Source organism: Panthera onca, chromosome D2 (genome assembly GCF_046562875.1).
Source record: "Panthera onca isolate mPanOnc1 chromosome D2, mPanOnc1 haplotype 2, whole genome shotgun sequence".
Classification (NCBI taxonomy): domain Eukaryota; kingdom Metazoa; phylum Chordata; class Mammalia; order Carnivora; family Felidae; genus Panthera; species Panthera onca.
In genome coordinates, this window is record NC_138349.1 from 53,207,832 (window position 1) to 53,227,360 (window position 19,529).

Here is a 19,529-nt window from a genome sequence, read left to right on the forward strand (position 1 = left end):
TTTGAAGAGCTCTTACTTTGTTCAGTAGTTAATTTAAATATCTTTTGTTCAATATGTGACTTTAGTTCAAAATTCTATGTGAGAGGCCTTTTGTCTTCTGCTGTTGTTATTATTACTCCTTTCATCACGACCCACTCAATTTGGTTCAGTAATGTACAGAGATTTGGTTTCTTTCCAGCAAAAGAAAGAAAGAAAGAAAGAAAGAAAGAAAGAAAGAAAGAGAAAAAGAAAAAAAAAAAACAACTTGGCTGGTTCAAGTCATTACCCAGACTAAAAGTATGTTAATGTAGAGGTCTCCCTTAGCTAGCCTAAATATAAGAAAACAGAAAGACAAAACACATAAGAGAATTTGTGTTAGAGATTTACACAGTATAAGTGGTAGCCATAGAACATCAGATTTAAAGGGTGCAGGGAGATGGTAATCAACAGAAGTCCTTAATGTATTTTATTTTTATTTTTATTTTATTTATTTTTTTTATTTGAGAGAGAGCTAAGAGGGAGGGGCAGAGAGAGAGAGGGACAGAGAATCCCAAGCAGGCTCCACCTTGTCAGCGCAGAGCTGGATCGGGGCTCAAACCCACAAACCGTGAGATCCATGACCTGAGCTGAAATCGTGTCAGATGCTTCACCGACTGAGCTACCCAGATGCTCCCCTAATGTATTTAGACAAGAAAATGCAATGAAAATGTAAGCCAAATGTACACTTAAAGTTACAGTAGGCCAGCCATGGAGCCAACTGATGGAAACCAACTGATTGTGACCAGACAAAGGAATGTGCACAATTCTGCCTGTACTTAGTTTGGCTCAAATCTCTGTTTCTGTAGTATAGCTATTAGGCTGATCAATCCATTATCCTGAAGGGCCATTCTGATATGCAGCTGTGTCCAGTACCATGTCTATGTCATAAAACAATAATAATGTATATGCCCACCATCAGCAACACTTTTGCTTATTTTCCTGCAGTGGTGATGGATTTCTGATCCACCCACCCCTCACTGTACCTTTTGCATTATTCACAGATGATATACTAGAGTCAGGTGTTTAAAAAGCCATATATCCAGAAAAACAAGGACTCTCTAACCTACTCTGATTTCCAACTCACTCATTTAATCAACCACTCATTGAGTACTTCCTATGTGGTAGGCACTGTGCACAACGTTGTGTGCGATGGCAATATAAAAATAAGTGGGATTCAGTCCTTGCCCTTCACAGAAAGACAAGACAAATGCTTAAACTAATCATTGTTACACAGTGTAATGCATGCTCTAACGGAGTCACATCCAAGCTTCAGCTCTGCATCAGTGATGTAGGAGAGGTTTCACAGAGGAAAAGAAACTCTAGAAAGGCTGATAAGAGCTCTTCTCCAGGAGTAATGGGATTTGGGGAAGAAAGAGCTTTCCAGCAGTGGAGCAGCTATGTGAAGGTATGGCCAGTTTAAGGTCCACAAGGAGGAGATATAAAGAAGATAGGAAATTGGAGAAGCAGAAAGGGACCACATTAGGGAGGGCCTTGTGTGCAGTGGACTTAGACTTTATTCTCTAACCAATGGGAAATTATTTAATGGTCCTAAGCAAAAGACATTATTAGGTTTGCATTTCAGTAAGAAAAATTCAGCAGCAAAAATAAAACAAAGGTAAAAAAAATAAAATAAAACAAAACAAAAAAACTAGAATGATCAGTTCATTTGTTAGTTCATTTACTCAATCAAATATTTATATAACATACCATGTGCCAGGTATTATAGACAGTAATGAAGAAAACACATGTGGCCCCTAATCACACAGAGCTTAGAGTCTTAGTGAAAGTAAAGATAAACTAAAAGCAGCAGCAGTATGGATATGGATATGAAGGCAGATTTAAGAGGTGCATCTATGTGACATTCCATGTGGAGGGTAAGGGAGAAGTCTGGAATGACTCTCAGGCTCCTGACTCAAATGGACTTGGTAGTATAGGTAATATAGGAAGAGAAAACCAGATCTGAGAAAGAAAATCATGACTACCTATGGGATGTTGAGATGGAGATAAGCACTTGCTCAATAAGCAACTGAAGAGATGGTTCCTCAGTTTACATGCCTAGGCTGAAGAAACAGAGCAGAGCTGGTAGAAAAGCAAGCTGGTGAAAAGAGCTGAGAAGGAAATGTCTGAAAACAGGATGTGTGGAATGGTAGAACTATGCCATGAAAGCTAAAGAAATACAGAGTTCCAAGAATGTGAAAGAAGAATCAATAGTGTCTACTGCCATAGTTAATGGTTTCAGTATATTCAGAGAGTTGTGCAACCATCACCATAATCATTTTCTGAACATCATCATCATCCCATACAGAAACCATCTGCAGTCACTCCTTGTATTTATCCCCAAACCTTCTACACCCCATCCAGCCATAGGCAATCAGTAATTTACTTCCTGTCTCTACAGATTTGCCTATATTTGATACAAATGGAATCACACAGTGTACAACATTTAAAAAAAAAATTTTAATGTTTATTTATTTTTGAGACAGAGGGAGACAGAGCACGAGTGGGGGAGGGGCAGAGAGAGAGGGAGACACAGAATCTGAAGCAGGCTCCAGGCTCTGAGCTGTCAGCACAGAGCCCGATGCCGGGCTCGAATCCACGAACCATGAGATCATGACCTGAGCCGAAGTCGGACACTTAACTGACTGAGCCACCCAGGCGCCCCAGGATACAACCTTTAGTGACTGGCTTCTTTCCTGTTGGAGCATATAGCGGTATTTCATTGCTTTTTATTGTCAAATAATATTCCATTATATGGTTATACCACATATTTTCTCCCAGTCTGTGACTTGTTTTTACTTTTTTGATGGTGTCCTTTGTAGCACAAAAGTTTTTAATTCTGATGAAATTCAAGTTATCTATTTGTTCTTTTGTGGCTTGTGCTTTTAGTATAGTATCTAAGAAGGCTTTGCATGACCAAGGTCATGAGGATTTATTCCTATGTTTTATTCTAAGAATTTTATAGTTTTAGCTCTTACATTTTAGGTCCACAATCCATTTGAAGTTAATTTTTGTGTATGCTAAGAAAATGGTTATTATTTTCTTTAAAGAAACCAAGCATGTTGATAGGCTGAAGGAAAGGAGGCAGGAAACAAGACGCTGATTATAAAGCAAGGTCTCTAAAGAGGCAGGGACAGAATCTGGAGAACAGGTAGAGACACTAACATTTACCAGGAGGAAATCATCTCTTCCTCAGAGACAAGACGGATGGTGAGTGAAGACAGAGACATTAACTGTAACTGTGGGGCCTATGACCTATATCTTCTTAGGAATTTACAAACAGTTTATTTAAGGATCTAAGATAACTTTCAGTCAGGAAATCTGTTTAATTTAATTTAATCCACCACTTTCCAATTTCTTAATACCTACCAACCTATGATGGAATTGGGATTTGTAGGATATACTTAGGAAAACAGTCATCTAGGCCACGAGTTACAAATTAGTGGCCTTTGTGCAGATTTGGACCAACGGTAATTTATGTTTCATCCACATTGTTTTTAAGTCAAGAAATTTCATAAAGATACAAATTTATGAAACTCTTGACATACTAGAAGATTGGCCACATCAGATCTGCATTTCAGCAAAGAAACAATTTGCTAGAACCCAAATATCCTATACAGGGAATATACTCTCTGTACCATTCCCTATAATCTTAATATCCAGGCCATTTCACTCATTTATGTCAGTTCCTGGTCTCTGTGGATATCTAGGTTTATCATTCCCACATTAGGCAACCCTCTCAGTGTCTACACAGAGTGAAAATTCCTGAAGCCACTCTTAGAAATTCCTTATGCAAGTCCCCTCTAAATATTTTGTTATAAAAGTGCTCTTCTTATGAGAGCTGTGAGAAAGACTGAGGGAAGTATTTATGTCAGGAATGACAAAACGGCAGTGTATGGGCCAGGTGTAATCTACAGACCTATTTGACAGGCACGGTATTTTTTTAAAACGGAAAACTTCACATTAAAAAGAAATACAGATGTCCAGATTTTATTGGATATCAGGAAGATCTGGTAACACAAGACTCTGTTTCCATATGGCAACAATAAGCTGGAGATAGTAGCAGTCTTCTTCAATCAGGTCCTACATTTTTCAATTTACCACAGTCCCTACCACTCCCCAGTGTCCTCTAACTGGTCTGATTCACACATTTACACATTTGGTTGTGCAGGCATCTGAGTTTGTGCCACCTGGTTTAATAAAATCATTCAGTTCTTGTATTTTTTTAGTATTTATTTATTTTTGAGAGAAAGTATCGGTGAGGGAGGGATGGGGGTGGGGCGGGGGGACAGAGGATCTGAAGCAGGATCTGCGCTGACAGGAGAGGGCTTGAACTCACAAACTGTGAGATTATGACCACAGCCAAAGTCAGGATGCTCAACTGACCGAGCCACCCAGGTGCCCCAGACAAAATCATTCAGTTCTTAATTAGCACAGTACACAAGGCAAGATTCCCAACATCATGAGTGTCATGGGAAATTCTACTTATGCCTCAGCTGTTTCACTAAAGAAATATCCCCCTCTCCCCCAAACACATAGCTACCTCAAAAAAAAAGAAAAAAATGACTAGAAGGAAACAGCATGGAAAGTAGAATTTCAGGTGATTTCTCTTTTCTTCTTAATCTTTTCCTGTACTTTTCAGATTTTTAAAAAATGACTATGCATTACCTCTATAATCAGAAAAACAAACTAAATTTCTAAAATGTGTCAACAGGGGCACCTGGGTGGCTCAGTTAGTTGAGCATCCACCTGCAGCTCAGGTCATGATCTCACAGTTCATGAGTTCAAGCACCCATTGGGCTAACTGCTGTCAGTGCAGAGCCCACTTCGGATCCTCTGTCCCCCTCTCTCTCTTCCCCTCCCCCGCTTGCACTCTCTCTCTCAAAAATAAATAAAACATTTAAAAATAAAATGAAAAGTGTCAACAATATTCTTGGTAAGGGGGCGCCTGGGTGGCTCAGTCAGTTAAGCATCCATGTCTAGATTTTGGCTCAGGTCATAATCTCGCCATTTGTGAGGTGGAGCCCTGCATCAGGCTCTGTGCTGACATTGTGGAGCCTGGTTGTGATTCTCTCTCTCTCTTTCTCTATTCTTCCCCTGCCCGCACACTCTCTCTCTAAAAATAAATAAATAAAATTTAAAAAAATATTCCTGGCAAGTAATAATCCATAAAGTAATGAGAAACCACCAGTGCCTAAAAGGTTCATATTTTGACCAACTGCCGAAAATTGAATTTAAATGTACACCAATGATAACACAATCACATGGGATAAATAGTAGATGAACCATGTCAGTGGCAAGTTCTAACGTCAAGCAGGCTTATTTGATGCAACATACGTTCCTTAGAACTAGTGTTAAGCTGCCTCGGCAGCAGCCTTTTATTCTAACCCAATTTAAGATTGACTGTATCGGTTAAGGTTAGATAAATGTTAACAGAGCAGCCTGCTCACCAGATTCATATTTATGAAGATGCTGTGGGCAGGCTTCCAATTGGCAAATACTAGATTCTCTCCCTCAACTCAGTACTCTTCTGTACATGTCACAAATACTTACACTTGCACTCTGGATGGCCACTAATTTAACAACAAAGCAGGTCTCCAGCACAGTGAACTTCTCGCCACCACCCACTTTCTCCCAGCCGTCTCAAATAAACACAAAATATGCTCCTTCCATTTCACAGAGAATTTCAGAGTAAAAAAGACTTTGGCAATCTACCCTAAATGCATCACTTTAAAAAGGAGGGTCAGGGAGGTAATTTCTCTAAAGAAGTTGCAGAACATGAATGTAAATCCAAGCATCTTGGCTCCATTTCCTGTGTTTTCAGGTATACTTCCTAACTTGCAAGCCAGACATTAAGTGACAAATATTCCTACACTCGTTTACAGCATATCAAATCCTACTTAAAGGGATTTCCCTTTTGTTTTGAAACATGCATAAGCAAATACTACATCACATTAAGTTCCCCCAATTCTCACCCTTTAGTCCTGCCTTTAGTAAGAGGAGAACAAGCAATAATTACAGGAAAATAAAAGGATGGTTTTTCATTCAATCTGCTTTACTTTTTCTAATTTTTTTTAGTTATTAAAAAGATTACTTAAACAGGAACTCCGTACTAGTCCCACTAGTCTTATAATTAAATAACTATCGCATATTCATAAATACTGATGGGGAGGAAAAGATCATTGCATGATCTGAATATAATCTTTAGCAGATGCTTCAAGTAAAGAACAGATTCCACTGGGGTCAGGTTTGACACACAATGACTGATAATGTGCTCAGAAAACAGTGCCAACTAAAATAAGAAAATATTAAAGACAGTAAAAAAAAAACAGTTAACATTTAATTCTACCATTTTCTTATCTGCCCACATATACCCTTTACTCCATTCTAATTCCTTCTATTTCGGCACAATTAACTCAGGAAGACTGACATGGGGAACAAAAGCAACAGAAAAAAATTAAATTTCCTTACAACTTAGAGCCCAGTGACAAGTCCTTGAAACAGGCAGAGTGACCTTCCTCTAGGAACTCAACTGCCTGGATGTTAATACTTTGCTAAGGGCTTAACATCCCAACCTCCAGGGCCCTGTTAAGTCTCCATTAACATATAAAAATTCCTTTGGAAACTTCCTTTATCTCTACCCGCCCGCCCCGCCCCGCCCCGCGCAAGATATATGTTAGCAATCATCCTCCAAGCATATGGCCCACTGATATACATCTGAAGGGTCTTATGACTAAGGTTTTACTAGACAGTAGTAAATGACCTATCCTAACAACAGCTAGCCCCTCAAGGTCCTGGAAACTTTGCTTCCAAATTCCTTAGAGACTTATACTATCCCTAACCCCTCCCAACTTGAAAGTATGTAATCAATTGTTCTCACAATCCCAGTGCAGCCCTTTCTGACCATGGGTCCAGTCTTCATGCTTTAATAAAGCCACCTTTTTGCACCAAAGAGGCCTCAAGAATTCTTTCTTGACCGCTTGCTCCAAGCCCCAACATTTCTACATCAAAGACCTTCATTCTTTTATTTTCATTCATTCTTCAATATACCTATAAACTAATCCTTTCAGTATTAAAGTGACTAGCTGGGCTCCTTTAAAAAACAAAAATCATGGATGAAATGATGGGGGAAAAAAAGCTAACTATTGCCAAGGAAAATTAGGTCAACTCTACTACCTATCCTACGTGTCTCATACATGATTGTAATGAATAAGAATGTGCTTTGTACATCATCAAAGTGTCATCAAACATAGACTGTTTCCGTGCTATAAATGTTAAGTCCCTTAAAGTATTCCAAAGGCCCCACCAGCATCAAAACAGTCTCCATCTTCTTACTGTTCTCTAACCAATCTGCTTTTCTCAAAGAACTATTATTCCACAGAATTTAAAATACACTTTTTCTGTTTAATAGCCAAAATTGCAAATGCATTTTTTTCCTGACAGTTTTAGTTCACAAATGTGCATAATTTCAGTAACAATGCAGCTCTTGCAGATAAGTCTGGGTCTATAACCACCATTTGTAACTTTGTCCTTATGGAAAAATAACTTCAAATGAATTTGTAAATGAATTTTTGAAATGCAACCCATTTTTATGTGGGGAAAACTGGGGACCTCATGGAAGGTAACAGGGTAGTGGAAAAGAACTGGGGCTTTGGAATGAATCTCTCCTTCCACTCTGCTATTATTAATACCGTGTCCTTGGGCAAGTAACTTAATCTCTTTCTCACTCTTCTAACCAGCAAAATGGGAAAAGTAAAATCTCTCTCAAGGCTAAAGAATGTAATACATATGTAAATCACCTAATACATCTGTATCTTCCAGGGCCTGGAAGATAACAGGTGCTAAATAAACATTAGTCCTTTTTTCTTTCCCTCTGCCATTGTGGTATTCATCTGTGACTTCTGTTTTCTCCTTTTAAAAAAGTTTTTTTTTTTTTTTGTTAACTGCGCACATGCTGTAAATCAGGAGCTCTTTATTACTTCATTAAATCTTTATAACAATATACCTATGAGGTAGGTACCATTACAATCTCATTTTACAGATGACAGAGGCAAAGATAGGTTCCTTGATCTGCCTAAAATTACTCAGATACTGGTGTTGACTTCAGCACACCCATGCTCTAATTCTAAACCACTCCCAGGGGTGCCTGGCTGGCTCAGTCAGTAGAGAATGTGACTCTTGACTTAGGGGTTGTAAGTTTGAACCTCCATGTTGGGTGTAGAGATTGCCTAAAAACAAAATCTTAAAAAATACAAATAAAATAAGCCACTCTACTGTGTTTGTGTGTGTATGTGTGTGTGGGTGTGTGTGTGCATGCGTGTATGTGTGTGTGTAATGAGGGAAAAGGATTCAATGATATGGATTGTTTTCTGCTGTTACATCACATGATTCTATAATTCTATGGAGCTATCAGACGGCAAGGATAAGAAAGACTTCAAGCCCACAATGGGTATATATAAACCACCAGGCTGCAGTCTAATCAACTCATATCCAATTGTTCTGATTTTCCTTCCCAGAAGCTGGAAGGTTTCCACAGCCAGGACAGGTCAGGCTCACTAGGGATAAAGCTGCTTCAGCTCCATAACTGTTACTTGCTTAGGAATGATCAGCTGAGTCAACCTGGCCTCAATTAGCTTTTAAAATTGAACCAGGATTGACCAATAATGTAGCCTTTTACTTTTTTTTTTTTTTTTAATTACAGGTGTGGTCAAAATTTGAAATAGTAACCCAAAGACAAATGTCTTTGAGTGTCTTTACTAATGTTGGGAACCATCCTGCTTGCTAACTGGAGATCATTCAGAGTCACTTTTACAGTTTAGTAATTAAATTTGGCTCCAGGCTGTAACAGACACTCTGACCCATTAAATTAGGGCCAGAAGCAGAATTACTCTATTTCAGCTCAAGCTACAAACACATTTCTTATAAACAGCCAGAACCAGAAATCCAATGTTTGGGAATACTAATATGACAAATGGTTAAGGCTGCTCACTTCAAACGCCCATAAAAAAGATTTGTTTAATGGTACCTAAACTAAATAAAACCCCCAAGTTTTACCTTTAGGCTTTTGTTTTTAACGTTTTTACCTTTTCTTCTTAATGACTACAAACATATTTAGTGCGACTACACATGGGCTAAGCAAGACTCAATTCTAAACTTGCTGAAAAGTGAAATAAGAGAACAGCTGCAGCACATCCAGACCAAACTGGCCGAGATGTACAGACAGAAAAAAAGCTGTTGTCAACCATCCCCAGCTATACTATTTGTGTTTGTGCCTTTTGCCGATTATATTTCATCACTGCTCTTCATGTAACATTAATAGATCAGACACAACCTTGGTTTAATTAGAAGACTTTCACAGGGACATTATTTCCTTTTGTTTCACCTGCTTACTACTACAAAGTACCACAAGCCTAGATGTTGAAGAGCTGCCACAGATAACCAAACCCATCAGTTAAGTTCTGGCTCTACCATCTTACATAACTTATTCCCAGTTGGGGAAAAGAAAGAGAATTAGAACTGAGAGGATTACATTATCATGAGGGTCTATTCATCTATCTAGTTTTTTTGTTGTTTTTTTTTTAATTGTTGATGTTGTTTCAAGCAAAGTATCAAAAGTCAATGCTGGCAAAGCACCTATACACTAAACTACAATCCTTTTATCTTCAGTCAGCCCTAAATATCAAGTTCACTCCTAATGATTCATTACAGAACAACACAAGTCTGTATTTGGTTCATAAATGGAAACCTTCCCGAATTGAATTTACATGGAAGATATAACAACAGAGAATCCCTGTAGATAGAGAATGTATAAGATTATCACTGTTGAATTTGAATTTAGAGTGTGAATTCCTACCTTAGCAGGGAAGTTTCTATAAGCCTAGTAATCAATAAATATACTCAAGTCTTAAATAATAATCACATAATTAGATGATCCTCCTTGGGACATATCCAAGTTCTCCCTAGGGTATACATACTTCATCGACTGTGAGGTAGATTCTTCTATATAGCTAATACCATCAAAAATATTATTCAGTGGTGTTGTATTTTCTTTTTTCTTTCTTTCTGTCTGTCTTTTTTTTTTTTTTTTTTTGAGAGAGAGAGAGGGAGTACGAGCACAAGTGGGGGAGGAGCAGAGGGAAAGGGTGAGAGAGAATCTTGAGGACGCTGGGAGTAGAGCCTGCCCGCCCGACACGGGCTCAATCTCACAATGGTGAGCTCATTACCTGAGCCAAATCAAGAGTTGGACACTTAACCGATTGAGCCACCCAGGCACCCCCTTTTTTTAATAAGACATAAACTAGAGATGTTGAAGGTATCTTTTGTATCCTGATGTTTTTAGTTAATTTATTCTTTAAATTATGTCCTAGGAATTCCATTTGTAAGGCAGTGTGCAAGTGATACAAAGATGCAATTAGGCAGTTTATAGTTAGTTAGGCTTGGAAAAGATCAGAACTACATAAATGCCTGCTGTGTATAGGCCAACAGGGAAGTAGAACTTAGCACTACTGGGGGTAGGTGGACACAGAGTGCAACCAGCTGTTGAGATTAAGACAGTCTTCAGTATTTGAGCTAAGCCTTAAAGCATGGATATAATTTCTGGAGGGAAGAAGGTATCTTAGATGGAAGGAAATACAGCATATGCAAAGAAACAGAACTGAGAAGGACTGGAATGTGTTCATGAAATGCCAAGCAGTCTCATGGGGTCTAAGTGCAGGCTTTGAGGGAGGGGCCCTACTCTGGGGTAGGACCAGCAGATTCTGATTTTGGCTTTTCCACTGTCAAAGGTACCTGCCTCAGAGACTCTATTGATCATGTCTGAGAATACATTTTCTCATTTTTATTTATTTATTTTTTAAGTTTATTTATTTTGAGAGAGAGCATGTGCAAGCAGGGAAGGGGCAGAGAAGAGAGATCCCAAGCAGGCTCTGTGCTGATAGCGCAGGGCTTGATCCTGCAAACTATGAGATCATGACCTGAGCCGAATCAAGAGTCGGACCCTCAACCGAGCCACCCAGGTGCCCCCACTTTCTCATTTTTAAAATGAGAGAGTTGGGGCCATCTGGCTGGCTCAGTCAGTAAAGCATGCGACTCTTGATCTTGGGGTTGTGAGTTTGAGCCCTACATTGGGCATACAGTTTACTTAAAAAAAAAAAAAAAAAATGAGAGTTGGATTAGAATATCTCTGAGGTCTATTCCCAACTTTATAAATCTTAAGACTCTGGGTCAGGGATTGGCAAACTTTTTCTATAAAGGGCCAGATAGTAAATATTTTAGGCTTTATGGACCATATAGCCTCTGTCACAACTTCTCAACACTGTTGTAAGCTGAAAGCAGTCATAGAAAATATGTTAATGAGTGGGCAGGGCTGTTCCAAGAAAGCTGTATTTATGGATATTGAAACTTCAATTTTATATAACTTCATGCACCATGGAATCTTCTTTTGATTTTTTTTTCAAACATTTAAAAATATAAACACTATTTCAGCTCCTGGGCAGTATAAATTTTGGCCCACAGGCTATATATATAGTTTGCTGACTTCTCCACTCCATAGAGAAATAAAAACAAAGGGGGGGGGGGGCGTGAAGTGTAATAGCCCTCAAGAGCTAAAATAAGGAGTTTAGATTAATTTAAAAGACAATAGGAGGAGGTACAGACTTCTGAGCAAGACAAGTGTTGAGATCAGAACTGTACTTAGATTTACTAATAAGTAAATTGGCAGTAATGGATGGGAGTGAGAGGCTAATAGGTAACTATCAAGGAGGGACATTATTCTTTTTTTTTTAATTTTTTTAATGTTTATTCATTTTTGAGAGCCAGAGCGTGAGCAGGGGAGGGGCAGAGAGGGAGACACGGAATCCAAAGCAGGCTCCATGCTCCAAGCTGCCAGCATAGAGCCCGATGTGGGGCTCAACGCACCAATGGTGAGTTCATGACTAGAGCCAAGATGGACACTTAACCGACTGAGCCACCCAGGCGCCCCAAGGAGGGACATTATTAAAGTCTAATCTAGACTGGTAGCTTTGAAGAAGGAGAAGAAGAAAAAAGATATGGAAGGAAAGATCAACAGAACACTACTTAAAAAAAAGAAGAGGAAAAGGTTTATCTGGCAAACATAATAAAAGGGGTCAATTTCTGGACAAGAAGGGGGAAGAAGGGGATTCTGCACTCCCATTCCTCAGTGCCATCAGTATACGACTACAGGAGACTGAGGAATTTGCCTGTTTCTGGAAACTCTAGAACAAGCAGCCAATTTGGAGCTTCCAGTTCAAAGATAATAGTTTCCTGGTATATTAGGTAAAATGTAGCATTCATGTTTAGGTGTTAGAGACGCAATAGATATGGCAGTTTTAGAGACGATGTTTATTTATTTACGGCTCCTTTTTCTCCAGGGACTTTTCAGCAGCCTTCGCAAATTAGGAAAGAGTATTCATCTGGTGTACACAGATAATATCATTGCGCTTAGAATTTTAAAATCACTCTGCTGACTGTGACTTGGAATTTATCTCTATTTCTTCTTCCTCTGACAGAGAGAAAACTGCAGTGCTGCAAATACAACTGATTCAGCATTACAGTATCTACCAAGTGCAAGCAATCCCACTCTACGAGAGCACTACAAGCCTTCCAGAACTCAAACTTGTAAGGTGGGTGAGGTCGGAGGACAGAGTACAAACACGTATACTCAAGTAGCTCTAATTCATGACAGTATCTTGTAAGAAACATAGGCAAGCCTTATGGAAAGATTAATTTCAACTGAGCCGCCTGGAAAGAAGCTTCAGGGAGAAAGTGAGATCAACATCGGGCCCATTTTAACTCTTGGAAGGGTGATTCCAAGCATTGAAAATAGCACAAACAATAACAAGAAAAATATATGAGAAAATACTGGATGTATCTTTTTTACTTCGAAAGTGGTACATTTTCATTTTTAGGAGAAAAACATGAATTTTGGTAAGAAAAAAAAAGTTTAACCTGAAATCCCACCACATTTTAGTATATGCTCTTCCACATATAGGATAATATAAAACGGGATCATTCTAAACATATCTCCCTACTGGTTTTTGCATAACATCTTACTGGAGTGATTAAAAACCACAGGCCTACCTGACTTGAAGGCCAAGTATAGCTCTTTCCTTAGAGCTCCCACTTCAACTTGTTCTTTTCTCTTTCCTTCCAAGATCTCTATAGGTAGATCCATGCTACTAGCCACTGTATTTAATTTTTCTTTTTTCCACATGAAATCAAAAAGGTATGTATGGTATGACTTATTTAACATACAACTTCAATATAGCCATTGTTGACACCTTTTAGGTTTTTGGTCCTGCATTTCAAAGTGAGCTCATTTGCATAAATAAAATACTGAAGTTCTGGCCCTGCCACTTATTAGCCCCGGGCTCTATGAGCCTTAGTTTCCTCATCTATAAAATAGGAGTAACAACCACATAGTGTTGCCCTAAGGATAAATAAAATAATTAGTAATTTTTAAAACCACTTTGTTTCACTGGTGCATTTCTGAAATTGAGAATACGGTGACTCCAAATGTAAATGAAGTAATAAAGAACTCTCTAGAATTTGCCCCATCTTTCTCTATCTGCACTCCCCCAGTGCTTGAAGGCAGCCTTCCCTGTCTCTTGGATGGATGGCTTTCCAACAATGTGTGTCTCACTCTCCAGTCTATGTTCCTCACCACTACCAGGGTTATCCTACCCAAACCCAAAACTGTCCATGTTATACCTCAGTTTAAAATCCTTCCACTGCCTCACATCCAGTGCTTAGAATGGTCCCCTTCTAGAAATTATCCTATAAATGTACTTGCACAGGCATAAAATGACTTAACTGTGTCACTCATTGCCACAGTCTGAAATAGCAAAAGATCACAAATAACCTGAGGTCCCTCCATAAGGGCCTAGTTACATAAACTATGTTACAGTCATCAATGGATTACTATGTAACTGTCAAAAGGTTCAATATGTATTAAGAAATGTTCTCAAAGTATTTCAAGGGAAAAAAATCGAGGAACAGGACAGTAATGATAGGTAACCACTTATATAAAAGGTGAACATATATTGCCTGAATATGCATAAACTATCTCTAGAAGCATACCCAAGACATTGGGTTTCCTGTGTCCATTGGTTTCCTATGAGGAGGAACCCTATTGGTTTCCTATTGAAACTGTGACTGATGTTCAAGGGTGGGATTGAGACTGTTTACTAAATCCCAAACCTTTCAAATTTCAAACCAGGTGAATTTTTTACTTATTCAAAAATTAAAGGATTTTTTGATTGGTTAATATGGCATATAATATTTTTTGGTTGGGTTTTTTTGATTGGTTAATATGGCATATAAGTCCCTTCCCAAACTAGCACAATCTACCTTGGTAGTCTCATTACTAAAGCTTCCCTACTCCCTAACTGCACATTTACACTCTTGTATCTTTGCATTTGCACAGAAGGCTTTTCCATTTTTCTCTGGCTGACAAACTTGCTTGTGCTTCAAATACTGGCTCCCTGGGATGGAATGAACTTCCCCTCCTGTCTTCCTGCCATATTCTGCAAAAGGGCCTTTGGCCTAATTTGATTACATGTTTGATCCCTGGCAAACATGGCTGGGTTCACAGTCCTACCTGAATCCATCAGAAGCTTCTACCCCTCAGATGCAAAGTCCAGACCTCAGAAGGCAATAAAAAGAGTGATGACACAGCAGCACTATTCACACGAGCCAAAAGGAAGGAACCTAAGTGGCTATCAATAGATGAATAAACAAAATGCAGTACATACTCGCAATGGAGTATTATTATTAGCCTTAAAAAGGAAGGAAATTCTGACATAAGATACATGGATGAACCTTGAAGACATTATGTTACGTAAAATAAGCCAGTCACCAAAGGAAAAATACTATATGATTCTACTTTATATGAGTTGCCTAGAGAAGTCAAACTCAAAGAGACAGAGAGTAGAATTATAGCTGTCAGGAACTCAGTGGAATAAGAAATGGGAAGTTGTGTGTAATGGGTACAGAGTTTCAGCTAGGGGCAATGAAAAGGTTCTAGAGGTAGAAGGTGATCATGGTAACACAACAATGTGAATGTACTTATTGTCACAGAATTGTACACTTAAAAATAGTTAAAATTGGGGCGCCTGGGTGGCTCAGTCGGTTAAGCGTCCGACTTTGGCTCAGGTCACGATCTCGCAGTCCGTGAGTTCGAGCCCCGCGTCGGGCTCTGGGCTGATGGCTCAGAGCCTGGAGCCTGCTTCCGATTCTGTGTCTCCCTCTCTCTCTGACCCTCCCCCGTTCATGCTCTGTCTCTGTCTCAAAAATAAATAAACATTAAAAAAAAAAAATTTTTTTTTAAATAGTTAAAATGACACCTTTTTATTATTTTTTTTATTTTTTATTTTTTGAAGACAGAGAGTGCAAGTGGGGTAAAAAGGACAAACGGTGGGGCACCTGGGTGGCTCAGTCGGTTGGGCAGCCGACTTCGGCTCAGGTCATGATCTCGCGGTCCGTGAGTTCGAGCCCTGCGTCGGGCTCTGTGCTGACAGCTCAGAGCCTGGAGCCTGTTTCAGATTCTTTGTCTCCCTCTCTCCGACCCTCACCCGTTCATGCTCTGTCTCTCTCTGTCTCAAAAATAAATAAACGTTAAAAAAAAAAAAAAATTTAAAAAGGACAAAGGGAGAGAGAGAGAATCCTAAGTAGGCTCCACACTCAGCACAGAGCCCTTCACAGGGCTCAATCCCACAATCCTGGGATCATGACCTGAACCAAAATCAAGAGTCAGACGCTCAGCTGAGCCACCCAGGGGCCTCTACAATGGTAGCTTTTATGTTACATGTATCTTCCTGCAATAATAAAAAAAAATTTTTTTTAAAGAAAGAAAGAAAAGAATCAGAGACTTCCACAGTCTCATGACAGTAATATTATCCTAGAATTCCTTCAGATTTCAAAAGTACCTTTCTATTCTCATCCTGGTATTAAGCTCTTATAGTTTCTACACTCCAAGATGTTTTTTATCAAACCAAAAAAAAAAAAAAAGAAAGGGAGAGAGAGAATATAATCTTTTTTAAAAGGTCTGATGAAAGAACAAGAGACTATTAAAACTGACAGGCAGATTTTGAAAAAGATACAAACAGAATTCTAGAAGTAAAAAATACTGTCATTTAAATTAAAAACTCAGTAGATGAACTAAATGACAGACACAGCTGCATGAGAATTAGCAAACTGGAAGAAATGAAGAAATTACTAAAGGTAAAACACAAACTACTAAGAAATATGAAGCACAGAGTGATAAAGTACAACATTTTTCTAATTAGAGTTCCCAAGGGACAAAATAAAATGAGGAAAGAGATAAAAATTCAAAAAGATAATGGCTAAGAATTATCTAGGATTGATAAAAGAAATCAATCCTCAAAAATCAGGGAGCCCAAAAAAAATCTCAAGAAAGATAAACAAGGTCTTAAAAACCCCTGGGAGAAAAGTCGTAACCTGCAGCAAAACAACAATTGGCTGATGTGAATACAGAAACACTGGAATAATATTTTCAAAGTGCTGGAAAAAAATTACTATCAGCCCTGATTAGCATATCTAATGAAATTATCTTCCAAAAAAGAAGACAAAAGAAAGACATTTTCAGCCAAATAAAAACTTAGAATGTATACTGCCCAAAGACCCCATTAAAGATAATACTAGCATAGGGGCCCCTGGGTAGCTCAGTTGGTTGAGCGTCTGACTTCAGCTCAAGTCATGATTTCACAGTTCGTGAGTTTGAGCCCTACGTTGGGCTCTGTGCTGACAGCTCAGAGTCTGGAGCCTGTTTCAGATTGTGGCTCTCCCTCTCGCTCTCTGCCTCTCCCCCACGTGTGTGTTTTTTCTCTCTCTCTCTGTCAAAAATAAAAATAAACATTTAAAAAAAAAGATACTAGTGTAGGGTGTACTTCAGGAAGTAGAGAAATATACCTAGAAGGAAGGTCTGTTCATCACTTCTCTTACATCTCAAAAAAATAATAAATGTGGGTAAATGGGGAAAAAAGCAACAGTATAAGACAACAATACTATCTAACTTATGGGGTGAAAAAAGAAGACAGAAACAAAATTTTACACAACCATAAGTAAAGGGATCATGGAACTAGAAGTATTTTACAATCTTTATATTACTCAGGAAGATAGTAAAAATGCTATCTAATTTAAGACATTGACATTAAATACACATGTTAAAAAAATTTCCAGAAAACCACCATAAGACTAGAAATAACAGTATACCTTCTAAACTAGTAGTGTGGCCATCATATTCTTTGACTCTATTACCCCCATGTTGATAGGACATCTGAAAGAGATTCTAGCCCTCCTTTCAGATAAGAGATACTAAGCCCACCCAGTACCTACCATAGTATGTAGTCATTATATATTTGTTACATTAATTTGGCTGTTCCAGAATAAAATGAATTCTATTTTACAAATGCATTACACTTCTCAACTCTACCTGGAAGGCTGATCCCATCTTACTTATTTTAGTGAGTGGCCTGACTATCCCTTCATCTTTTTTCTTTTTTAGAAAATGGGACAATGAATGCTTGGGATAAAATCCCAAATCCTAAGCTCCATTTCTTGATTCTAAATTGGGGGGACAAATATAGAGGGGGGGGGATACTTAACTTTTCCCTTCGCTATTGCTCCAAAGGAGTTATCAATCAAAAATTTAGATGTTTGATTCAATCATGAGGAAATGGCAATCAAAGCTCAGGCACCTAAACTGTGAGTGATATTTTCCCCACAGTTGGTAAAACTGTATATTCCACAACATATGGAATTCTACTGAAAGCTTTCACTGGCACTTTGCCTTGTTAAGCAAAAGTTAGAAGTTATGCTTAGACATTAAAAAAAAAAAGAATCAACACTGCCTTTTCATTAGACTAACATTTTAAAATATGACTTAAAAATTATGGAAAATATCTTAATATATCTAACACTCATTGAGCTCTTAACTATATGACAGGCATAGTTCTAAACATTTTTATGAATTCATTAATCCTCACAATAACACATGATGAGTCAGGTAGTATTATGATTAGCTTTATTTTACAGAGGAGGACCATGAGAAATAGAGATTAAATAATTTCCCCAATTTACATACCTCAGAGGTATCGATCAATAGTGGGATTTGAACCAAGGAGTTTAGCTCTGGAGTCTTTACTCTTAACCATTATACCCTACTGCTTTCCAAGATTCTTGTCAAGTTTGTATCCTGATTTACCTTGTATCTTTATCTAAAGTCTGACTTTGGTATTTGCTAACTCATACTAGATGCATTTTGCCAAACTTGTCTATTCTGTTTATTTGCAAAGCATCAAAACTAATAGAGAATTTCAAATCCATGTTATAGTTTTATTTACACTTAACAAATTCTGCATCTTCCTATGTTGGACAGGATTATTCCCACCTCACCCCAGGACTTTATGCCTGGAATTGATTCATTCAGGAAACAGGAATTAGATGGTCCTACTACATACAATGCTGTGTGCTAAGCAGAAATTTACAGCTACTTTCCTAATTGGCAGCTAAACCTCACCAAGATTCACCCACAGCATGATATATATTTTTCCAAAAAAACATAAAACAGTTTTGGTAGGGAAGCAGCACATGGTCTTCCCATTTGTTCATTCCACAAGTATTCTTCAAGACTCTACTATGTGCAAGCACTATGATGGGTGCTGAAAATTCTGGGGCAAACACAGTAGAACCAGTATTTGCTCCTTAAGGCTCTAGTGGGGAGAAAGATGTTAAGCATCACACAGATAATTACTTACAATTGTGATAAGCAAAATAAGGAAAAAAGTATAGAAATCATATGATAGACAGACCTAACTTAGTTCTGGAGATAAAGTCAGGGAGGGTGTCCCTAAAACACTGACATTTAATATGGAAGTTGAGGATTGGTAGAAATTGCCCAAATAAAGAAGCACTGAAAAGTAGTTCAAGCAGAGGAACAGCACTGTGCTTTGGAGGAAATGAAAACCCAGTGTGTCCGGAGTACCACAAGAAGACAACAGCTGAGGCCAATGCTCAAAGGTCTTTTCCTCACTATGAGGCCCACCACCTGCTCACTCTGCTGCTGGTCCACTCATATTTTCTCTGTGGCTCCAAGAAATAAAGCATTTACAGTACTAGAGCACAACCCCTTAAAATGGGTAACTTAAATTCTGCAAACAATTTTACTGGTGGAGAGGACATGGATAAGATAAATATTTTCTAAGATTATAAATTTCATCTGTATTTCAACAACTTGAAGCCAGAGACCATATCTTACATATCCTACTATCACTCAGAACACCTAGCAAGGTGCATAGCAAGGGTCTGATAAATAATTTTGCTCTTTGGGGAGAAAAGCAAAGATAAGATATTTAAGTGTTAGTAGTCTTGATTTTTTTCTGTGTAAGAATTATGCCGCCATTCATATATCCTTATCCACTTTAACTGTATGAATAAAAACAGGTTGTCTAAATAAAACCAATTCTTCAGAGATGCAT

The 19,529-nt window shown here is 38.3% G+C and overlaps 1 protein-coding gene and 1 long non-coding RNA gene across 5 annotated transcripts in view; one reads left to right on the plus strand and one right to left on the minus strand.

Moving 5' to 3' along the window:
• The window catches only part of VCL (vinculin), a 110,077-nt gene that overhangs the window by 81,295 nt on the left and 9,253 nt on the right, over window positions 1-19,529 (minus strand). The gene's annotated exons all lie outside the window — the stretch shown is intronic.
• The window catches only part of LOC132685648 (uncharacterized), a 65,846-nt gene that overhangs the window by 14,031 nt on the left and 32,286 nt on the right, over window positions 1-19,529 (plus strand). For 2 of the 3 annotated variants that reach the window (XR_009613238.2, XR_009613237.2), the window contains exon 2: window positions 12,543-12,656. This is a non-coding gene — a long non-coding RNA (uncharacterized LOC132685648). Of the gene's footprint in view, window positions 1-12,542; window positions 14,552-19,529 lie in introns of those variants that run through there. The other variant, XR_009613236.3, reaches the window with a different exon arrangement.